A 10937-nucleotide genomic window follows, 5' to 3' on the forward strand; every position below is an offset into this window, starting at 1 on the left:
GGTTGAGGCAGTCTTAGCAGTGAGAAGCTCAGTATGGCGCATGCTAAAATCGTGTCCTCCCATCATCGTCGTCATGTTTCTTTTGCGTCTTTTCCTTCTCTTCGTTGCTATGACTTAAAGCCTTGGCCCATGTTAGGCTTATATTTATGCTGAACATTTGGTAGCCGAAGCCTTAAGCCTAACGATGTGTCAAACAACGGCAAACTCCTCATACTGCGGAACCGGATTATGATGTTGGACCTCTTTGTGAACGTCAGACTTGTTGGCCAGTGCATGGCCTCCTGGGTGTGCTGCATTGCTGTTTTGGAGGAGCAGTGTTGAGTCACAATTGGCCCAAAAAATCTTGTGGCATAAGTCATCGTCGATGCATGCACGCCCCCGAGCGAGACAGCTGATGGCACATGCGCTTGCGGCAGATGATCCGGTTTGTTCATAAGCTGCTTGCGTTCATTAAAAACCATTGAAAACGCCAAACACAATTGCTGCAAGTGCTTTTGATTTGGGTTCATGCTTATACATAATACGCGAGTATCTTCTCAAGCACTTGAGCACGAAAATTTTTTTCAATGCCAGCGCACCTTGTTTACAAATACGCCATTTGCCCACAGCATAAGTCTTCTAATTTTTTTAACCAGAGTGCAGGATCGATGACCAGTGGTGGTATCAACGGCTGGACAATGTGCCAATAATAAATTATTTTAAGGTTAATTGTCCATCATCAATCCTTAGAAAGTAAGGATCGCACATTTCCAAGTGCGATTAAAAACAGTCTGAAGCAGGTGGTTGCAGGATAATTGGAAACCCCCTGCAAGAGCCAAAATATATAAATAGGACAGAACAATGACGATCGGCAGCACAGAAACAATGCACAAAGCAAAAATGTGCATGATGCAGGAAAGGAAATTGAACAACTATGAAGGCCAACTATGAATTGCCAACTATGATTGATGGTGGCCAGTGAATAAGACACAATGGATATGGCACTGTGCTATCAGAGCAGCCTGTATCGGAGAGGATTATTTAGGTATTGCAACACACATGCTGTAATATGCAACAAAAATAAATGTCATAGTGGAATGCGAAATCCGAATGTGGAGTCGTCGATTGGTCCCGAGTTTTCCATCGCTTGATTAGACCACGGCGGGCAGCCCAAAGATGATCGAGGTGGGCATCTACCACGGGAGTGTTAGGAGTGAGCGGGATTTCCTATGTGCGCTTCCGTGCTGTGTCCATGATGGCAGCTGACCATTCTTCGATGTCATGAATAGATTGGGCAGGAGTGCCATGACGAAATTGTGTCCAATTCGTTAAGCGTGCAGTGCCAAGACGAGCTTTCGTAGATTTTGTGTGAGGCAGCTGCAGGCTGGTGAAGTGGTGATCACCCCCTAATGTGTCTGGGACGCATGTCCAAATTGGGTCTGTAACATTATATAGTCAAGCCCGCGGATGAGTCGCGAGATACGCTGTTGCCAATACGGGTGATTGTGCCAGGAGCATTGCATAGGTGCAGGTTGTGTTGTCGTATGCCTTCGTAACCTGCGTCCCCTTCTTGCTGTCTTTGGGATAAACCCAGGTGGTGTGGTGGGCATTAAAATCTCCTACAATTACCGGTGCATGGTCTTTGGTGCGTTTCCGCACAATGCGAATGAGTGGGAGTAACGTGGGGAGCAGTTGAGAGGGAGGACTGTAGATGTTTAGAACAAAAGTGCTTTTAAGCTTGCGAGTGCCCGGGATGAGTTCCACGAACACATAGTCTAAATCAGTGGGAAGGGTGTGAATTTGGGCAGTTTGGTGCGATTGCACTAATATGGCCGTTTGACAGCCAGAGCCGGAGACAAATGTGGAGTATCCTTGCAGGCGGGGGTTTTCTGTGTCCGTTTGTTGAAGCGCAATGAGAGTGGGAGGGTTGGGTAGAACATATTGATTGAGTACATGCTGCTTGTTGCGATATGATCTGCAGTTCCACTGCCAGAGAGACAGGTGCAAGGGAGCATGGCACTTACTGCGGTGGGTGTTCTGGGGAGAAGTGCTCATCGTCAGATTCGTCCATTGCTGTGGAGCTGGCTGATGGTGCTTGGTGCTTCGGCGGGATGCGGCGTTTAGGCTCTGGTGTGGCGGGGAGATCTGACTGGCTTTCAAGGGCAGCTATGCGTTCCGAGTGGGCTTGGCTGATATCACGGATGAGGCTTTCAAGCTGAGCGATGTCCGGCGATGTAAAGGGGTTTGGGGGTGGCGTAGGGTTGGCAGAAAAAGTGGCGGCTGGTGGAGGGGTAGTTTGGGGGGTGGATGCGGTTTTGCTGAGTAGTTCTTCTAAACGCTTTTCAAGGTTGGCGGTGCCTTCTGCCTGGGCTGTCAACTGTTGCCTGAGCTGGGCATTTTCTTCTCGAAGTGCAGTGATTATCGCTTGGCTATCGAGGTCGGGCTGTGTTAGAGGGGGCAAGGGGGGAAAGTCAGTTGGTAGGGTTGGGTGCTGTCTACCAACATGGCTCCATGGCTTCGCTAGTGGTGGTGGTGGAGGGGGCGAATCGGCGGCGACTGTATTTGAGGGGGTGGATTGCGGTTGGGTGATACGTGCGCTGGTTGGGAGTTTGGCAAGCCGTTCATGCACTCGTAAGGGGGGTGGAGGAGGCCCTAGTTTCTTTCGACACTCCTTGCTTGCCGTGGGGTGTTCCAGGCCACACAATTTGCATTTCGGAACGCATTGGCGATTGTCGCTCGGATCGCGTTCGTGACACTGGGGACACATGTGCACGTCAGGGTTTGGGCATACGCCACGGCGGTGACCCACATCCCCGCAGATCGCGCAGCACTGTATAGAGTGGCGGTATGGCCGACATCTGGTTTGCAGACCATAAAGATTGACGCAGAAAGGGATATGTGCCCCTTCGAAGGTGAGTACTGCTGTCGTAGGCGAGCCAAGCACTCGGGCATGGATGATTCTGTGACGTGGGGAGGCGATGATGTCCGGTAGCTGCTGGGTAGTTGTGCCTGGGTCCAGGCCAGTGATTACACCACGAACAGTGCCAGGGAAAGGCTTCAAGTACGGCGCGGGCGCATATGTAGCAGTGGTGAGTTGAATGTTGCTAACATCGCTAAGGGCGGCCACGCAGGCAGGCGTAGGGGTGCTAGCCACCGTAAGGTTCTGTGTGGCCTGGACTTGTAGCGTGACCTGCTGGTAAAAGATGTTTTGTGGGATATTGCTAGCCTGCTGAAGCCCTTGGGTTAGTTGCTGATCGTTCCATGTGGCAAGTCTCAGGCCATCGCGAGGTCGATAGCCGACTTTATAGTTGCTTTCGGGTAGTCGGGGAGCAGAAATTTTGTGAGGGGGTGCCAGTGGCTCACTTAATTGGTGCACAGGGGAGGCAGGCAACGGCGTTTGGGGCTGTGTGGCTTCGACGCAGCGCTGCCTGAGCAGAGTTTTCCATGGTCCGGGATGATAGATTGTCCTCCGCTGTTTTCGTCATAATCCATTGCGTTTGCGCACGCGCTGGCGGGTTGGTGAGCGAAGATCGATTGGCGGCAGCCGTAGCGGCAGCGGCGTTAGGTTTACCGCACCAGGCGGTGTAGTCCGGGGTTTTACGCCAAATTGGGCACTCGTTGGTCAACGGCAAAGATTCTGATGTCTGTCGATGAGCGAAGTTCTTAGCTTCACTTTGTTGACATTTGTTGCTTGATTTCCACAGAAAAATCGCACTTAACATCCATTAAAGCAGCGACAGATGATCGAAGGGGGCTCAGCGGTAGATCTTCGTCTTCTTCTTCCGATACGATGATGACTACTGCCGCCATAGTGAAAAGCGAGGACGGAACATGTAAATAAACAATTTCAAGCCTAATTAAATGCGTGGTAGCGTGTCCTTCAATGCTTACATAGAAATCTTCCAGCTCCGCTATGGTTCAAGCCTTGCGCGACTCATTGCAATCTTTGCCAATTTTTTTTAATGTTCTTCAGACATGTGTGCCACGAAAAAAGTGTACCACGAACACAAGTTTCGGTTTTATATAGGGTTAGCGCTGACTCTGTCAGTTCGCACCGCCTCAATTGCCGCGATCACCCATTGATTATTTTGATTTCACGTCTATTTGAAATACAGCCTTTGTTCGGACGACTTCATGAGCGAGTTTCGCCGCGTTACGTGCGAGGGCACAGGGAAGCACGCTTGTTGGTTTTCCATGACATCGAATTGAAACACGGAAACCCGCCTAGTACAGTGTTAGTCAAAATTTTCTATGCCGTGACGAAAGTGCACAATTAGCCGGAAAACATTCACAGTACTTCATAGTACAAGCTTACCTCTCGAGCGAGGCTGAAACGTTTTATGATGGATAGCTAGAGAAAACACCTTTCTTTCTTACTGTCATAAAATGTTTTGGCCTCGGCAGAACATTAGGCTTATGCTTTGAATTCTTTGTGGCTCAGAAACATTTGGCGTGGCCTAGAAAATTTTCACAATGACTGTCTCCCCAATCGTCGGAAGCAGCCCAGCCCATCTCGGCAACAATGAGGACTTCATTGAAAAGGTTCAAAACGTTCAGCATGACGTCTCCAATACAATGGTGTCGTTTGACGCAGCGTCACTGTTTACGGGCGTTCCCATTGATTTGGCTGTGGACGTTTGTACTTCCGCACAGAGTACCGAGCCCAGGCTAGAGGAGAGAAGCCCTATCAAGGTGCACGACATTGGGCGGGTGCTGCATTTTTGTCCGTCCAACACATACTTCATGTTCAATGGGAGATTCTTCAAGAAAGTTCACAGAGCGGCGATAGGTTCATTTATTTCTGTGACAGTCGCCAACCTGACGATGTAGGCATGCACTCAAGGAGAGTGCCCTCGCCTCTTCTGCACCGCAAGCGAGGATTTTCCTGCACTACGTCGATGACTACTTCTGTGTGCTACCAAAAGATTCTCTACAGTCTTTCACAGCTCACCTCAGTGGAATGGAACCGGCCATCCAATTCACGACTGAGGAAGAGGCCAACGGGCGTCTGGCATTCCTAGACGTGATGGTGTGGGGCTGTCCTTCACGGTGTTCAAAGATTCAAAGATTTTTATTTCCTCAGAAGTACGAGGAGGCAAGCTGGGACTAAAGGCTACAAAGCCTGACAGAGGCCCCAGCCCCATTTGGTACAGTGCAATGAAGAGGCAAAATCAAACAAGCTGGAAATTCTAATGCGAGTTATAAAAATACAAGCAACATTTAGAGCACAAGACTTTACAGAACAATATGGGAAAGGTACAGTAAAGTACATTAGAGTACAAAAGAGTAAAGTAAAGCAAAATACAATTGGACAATCAGAGTAGAAACTACAAAACGTGCACATTAAACAGGTCTAGACAACATCCACAGTTCTAGCCATTGAAGCAGATATTCTGATTGAAGAGGTATTCTTTCACCTGTGTTTTAAATGTTTCTACTGCATTTGAAATCAATGTGGTCTCCAACTTTGTTGAGTATGCCGGTGCGTTGAAACAGAAAGGACTGCCTACAGTAGTTTGTTCGCAATTTCGGTGTATGTATTTTGGTACACCTAAAAGGGTATATATGTTTGCCATGGAGATTTTCTTTGTGTATAACTTGTAAAAGCTTCATATAGTAAATTTGGTCAGCCTTAAGCATACTGTACTTAAAAAATAGTAAACCCGTTCTCAAGTCGGCATAGTGCCCGTGAAAATTGGCAAATAGACAGAGAACTCTTTTTTGTAAGACGATCAGCCGTTTGTGATTTGTTTTGTTTGTTGTGCCCCACACCAATATCCCGTAGCAAAGCCTAGAATAGACAAGAGTGTTATAAAGCTGTGTTTTCAACCAAAGCGGTATTAAACCTCTCAATCTGTAGAGAACGCCAATATTTTTGAAATGTCATTGCCTAAGTGTTCTATATGAGGATGACAAGATAATTATTCATGAAACCATACTCCTAAGAACTTCTGTTCTTTGACTTGGTTGATCATATTGCCCCGATATTCAATATGAATGCCTTTATCTATCTTCTTATTAATTGGTCTAAAAATGATATAGGTAGTCTTCCATGCGTATAGCTGTAAGTTATTTTCGTGCAACCACTTTGACATCATTTCTAAATATCTATTTACTTCATACTGGAGTTATCTTATACTGCTACCGTAGAAAAATATGTTCGTGTCATCTGCATACATGGCTATCTGGGGTGTATAAGGTATGTTCGGAATATCATTCACGTATATTAAGAATAACAACGGTCCTAGCTTTGATCCTTGCGGAACACCCTGTTCTATTGCCAATAACTCTGATGAAACACCATTAAATTCAACAAATTGCTCCCTATTACTTAAATAGCTCCTTAATAGGTCAGCCGCTGTTCCGCGTTTTCCAAATGTTTTTAGTTTTCTTAGTAATATTTCATGATTGATAGAGTAAAATGCTTTTTGTAGGTCCACGAATAACCCGAGTGTAAATTTCTTTTCCTGGATATTTTCTATTATACTGTCCTTAATATTAAGCAGAGCTTCCTGCGTTGACTTGTTTTTTTGAAAGCCATACTGATACGGTGAAATGACCTTGTGTGTGTTGAAGAAGTTTGTTAGTATGTATTACATCTTCAAATATTTTTGAAATTCTCTCCTCTAAAAGGGAGTATTTTATAAGCTCCCCTAAAGGAAAGGGATTGTTCAGGCATTTAGCGGAGTGTTCTTTGCGCTTAATTACTCCTCTGGAAGGGAGCTTTTTGGGGCATTTTGCAGAGTATTTCGTGCTGTTCATTACTCCGCTGAGGAGAGGAGTTTTTGTTAGCAATAAACGTAGTATTGCATGCCATTCAGAGCACCCCTGGAGGACGGCATGTTTAAGCATCCGGCGGGGCATTTGATGTCACCCAAAGCTGATGATGTCACACAAATAAGTGTTTTCGAGTGTCTAGTGCAGCAGTTAGTGAAGTGAAGTGAACCGCGCTGAGCAGTGCAGTACCGGGACTTGCAAAGAACAAAACAGACATTTATTTCATTTTCCCAGTAGGGGCACGTCAACTTCAACACAGAACAACATATTTGCGTTCAAAAATACATCCTGGGCATACTGCCCTCCCCCTCACACTTTCGCCCCACTTTCCTCCTCAATTTTTCTTTTGTCATCGGTGTTTCATTCGTTCGCTCGGTTACGAGGCTGACAAATACATACGATAATAGAGATTGAGTCAAATAGAGAAATAAATATAATCAAATTCCAATCAAATGGAAATCAATTGAACACCCATGAAAGACGGTAGAAAATATATGCGGCGACCAGCCTCGCGGTGGCCCATTGGGATTGTGCTACTGAGCCCAGGGATGCTGGTTTCATCCCGGCCACAGCAGGCGTTTTTCTGATGAACACGAAAAATAAGAATTCTCGTGGGCCGATATTTTCTCCCCGCTGTTGCGACCGGGTGGGGGCACCCGATCCGTTCTCCGTGGCCTCTGACATACGAGGGGTAGCGCGTACGACGCGAGCGGCCAGCCGCTGTTGCAGCCGTGAAGAAGTCCAGAAGCCGTAGGCTAACAACGTAACTGTTTACTTCATAGCGTGAGGTGAGCCGAAGCCAAAAAAACATGCAATGCCCCGACGGGCGAGGTTACAATACAGGACTCGAGCAGAGCGACCGCATGGATTCGCTGCTCAGACAGGAATGATCTTCAGCGTTTGGGCTGCTTCTATTTATACCCAAAAGCAACAATGGTCAAACGCAAACAAGTAGCCACACGCCACGAACATCACAGACACACACAACGCTCTTTCCATAGTTCGTGAGTCATTCATAGCCTCGGAGCACGTGGAGTCGGAGAAAGGGGAGAGAGTGTCCTTGAAAGGTGCCGGGGCCGCGCTATCGAATTTTGATCGCGCCGATAGCGAAATGTCTGAGCCGGGCATGTCAAGGCGTGACTCACCGGCGCGCTGGCACCTGATGGCAGAGGGGCGCACGTCCGTGAAGAATGCCTGGGCGTGCCGCTGGCAACCGCCGGGGGGGGGCGTTGCAACGCGAGGTGTCTGACCTTTCATGTCGAGACACGAAAGTATGGTTCACCGACACGCGGGCGCTGTGGCACACGGGGTGGCTTCACACGTGGTGGCTGATGCGGGAAAACACGTGGAGGCTGATGCGGGAAAATACGGCGGCGATGGCCGATTCGTAACAGCTTCTCCGCCGGGGGTCCGAGATCCCGATGGATAAGGGTCTTCAACCGTTGTCCGGAGGGATGCTTTCGCAGTGAAGTGCTCAGCAGACGCTCGACTCCAGGCCTGGGCTGTACGACACCGCGCTGGAGCTTCATAGGGCCGATCACTGGACGAGTAGTGGCTCCCCAAGAACGTCTCTGGATTGGTCAGGCAAGCAACAGAACAACACAGCAAGACACAACCGCATCGCCGGCAAGTGCGAAGACAAATCCACACTGAAGATCTACCAGGCTTTTAGTTGCGATAAAATACGCTAATAACTAACTACACTAGTTATATTTTAGCCCAGCAGTACTTTAGACAAGTGCACAAACTTGAAAGGTGACATTTCGCGTGATTGGAAATGTCCCACACACACAAAAAAAACGTAATCGTAAAGGGCGAAACCTGCTTCAGGAAAAACAATGAAATAGAGAAAGTCAGGCGTCTACAGGCCACTTCTCGTGCAGAGAGCTGCGATTTGAGCTCTCATCATTGCCCCGAGCTTTTCCCTTTTTGTACCGCACTTTCGGTGCAGCCGTTGTCTCAACGCTGCTGCGACCGCGTGAAATGACACCGGTCGTCTTGTTCGACACAGGTCGAGCGCGCGGAGGAGCGAGCGGGATTTTCCACCGTTCATACGTTAGGCGCGCACTGCTTCTAGGCGGCGTTCCCTTGGCGCGATGCGAGCTCACGGCTTTACCCCTTGGCGTGCCCGCACTGAAACACGTGCCGCAAGTACGCGCAGAAGTTTTCCCTCTCTCCTCGTTGCTCACCTTTTTGCGAACGCGTTCGACAAGCGAACATCGGAACGCGTTTACGTTCACTTCTCTAGGCTGGTCGATTCCCGACTTCGCCTCAGCCACAGGCTGTGACACCGGAACCTCAACTAACTCAGCCGATGTTGGCCTATCATCGGGAGCATCAGCGGGGAGTGAAACGGGCACAACGAGCTCTTTAGACACCATGTAGTTCCCAACAGTCACTACTTCGTCGTCCCTCGCGCTTTCAGCGACAGCCTCAGCACGCGAAGACCGAAGCGTGTTCCCGTTATCCTTCCGCACTGCCAGAACTACACTACAACCAGGCTTCCCTGTCTCAAAAGACTGATCAGCCGCCCCAGACACCCGAATCTCTACGAGCTCGGCTGGCTGTTGCTCGAGGTCAGCTACCTGAGCTGGTGGCAGGACGAAATCGGCTTGCCCAGTGGCGAGATCGTCATGACTCCCAACTGAACCCTGCAAACCGTTTGCTGCCTTGACTACAGGCTTTCCCACCACGTCGCTCTCTTCTGAACTGCCGCCGTCTGAAGAAACAACCTCCGTTTCAGCCGACTCGTGCGGCCTTCCGGTAACCTCATGGTTTACGCACTCCCGCGGAATGCTGTTAGTCCGCGAACTGCGCGCGTTCGGGTCGACAGCCGTTTTCAAGGCCTCCCGTGATGTAGCGCACTTCGAACATGGCGACGAAACATCTCCGCTCACCGTAGGGGCCTTACACACAGTTAAGGTCCCTGAAAGAACTAAGGTAGCGCCAACTGCTCCCTCCTTCTCCGCTGCCTTCTCTTTTTTCTCTCCCCTCACCCGCGGCGCCGCCGTCCCTTTAAAGGGACACTGAAGTGATATGTAAACATTGCGGGATTACTAGCGCAAATTGTAGTCCAGAGTCCCCAGGCCATGTTTCGACCACTCTGGGCGCGTTTACGCGATTTTATTTAGTAGAAAAATTAATTCGAAAATGCTGTCCTCCTCTCTTTACGCTCGCCCATTTTCTGTGGCGTTTTCGTGTGACGTCGAGAGGAGCCGAGCTCGCAATTGGCTGCGCTACTGCACGGCTCCCCGGCTTTCAGACAGAGTCAGTCGGCCCAGCGTTTCGTCAGCTGGCCGCCGACGGGTCGTCGCAATTCGTTTGCGCAGTTGAAACGAAGCCAGGACACGTTTGTGAATGGAAGAATGTGCCTTTCTTTACTTGGTTAGTTTGTGCACTGTATCTAGCTCCAAGTCAAGGTCGCTTCATACAAGCGCTGCACAAGCGCACATGCGACGCTTCGCTGATATGGTACGCCAGTAGGAAAATATAAGGCCTCTTGAAGGCGTGAGAAGAGTCAGTGAAGTCAATATAGGTACTAAGGAAATAAAATCAACTGATATTTTTACCGTACAGCGTAAAACTAGGGTGCGGGAAGCACTTTTTTGCGCTGTGCGAACAAGCACAGCGGTCAGCAGCACGACTACGCATCTGCGAACGCTTTTCCGTCTAAGAAATGCAATTGCTAGACGTGATATATTGTGGAAACTTGGGGGATGCTTACTGCACGAGCGCAAAACAACAAATAGTCACCTAAGCTGCTTGAAATGCCGAAAGTAAATAAAGTGTAAAGTGGTTATACAATATATACCTTATATTACCAGGGCAAGCCGAGCCCGCCCCGTGGCTGAGTTGGCTGGAGCGCTTGGTATGACGTCGCAATTGTTTTGCAAGTCGCGAGTTCGAATCCCGGCGGGTACGTGCTTTTTTTCTTTTTGTAAGTTAACTTTTTCGTTTTCCGCCGATGTTTTCTATATTGAGTTCACCTTTTTTTGGGCCGCAACGTTCATGGCTCCACGAACTAGTTCACAAAACGCGCGCAGGCTGGCACTGGCGCGCTAGCGAGTTCTCGTTGGCGTGCTGTTGCCATAAGCACCAACTCTTGCAGGCAGTGGGCACAGGCCAGAATGAACAGACCCTTGGCCTGGTGCGAACACGCTTTTTACGATACAGGCATGAGG

This window comes from Haemaphysalis longicornis, unplaced genomic scaffold (assembly GCF_048455015.1).
Source record: "Haemaphysalis longicornis isolate Haplotype H1 unplaced genomic scaffold, Haemaphysalis longicornis Haplotype H1 scaffold_1, whole genome shotgun sequence".
NCBI lineage: Eukaryota > Metazoa > Arthropoda > Arachnida > Ixodida > Ixodidae > Haemaphysalis > Haemaphysalis longicornis.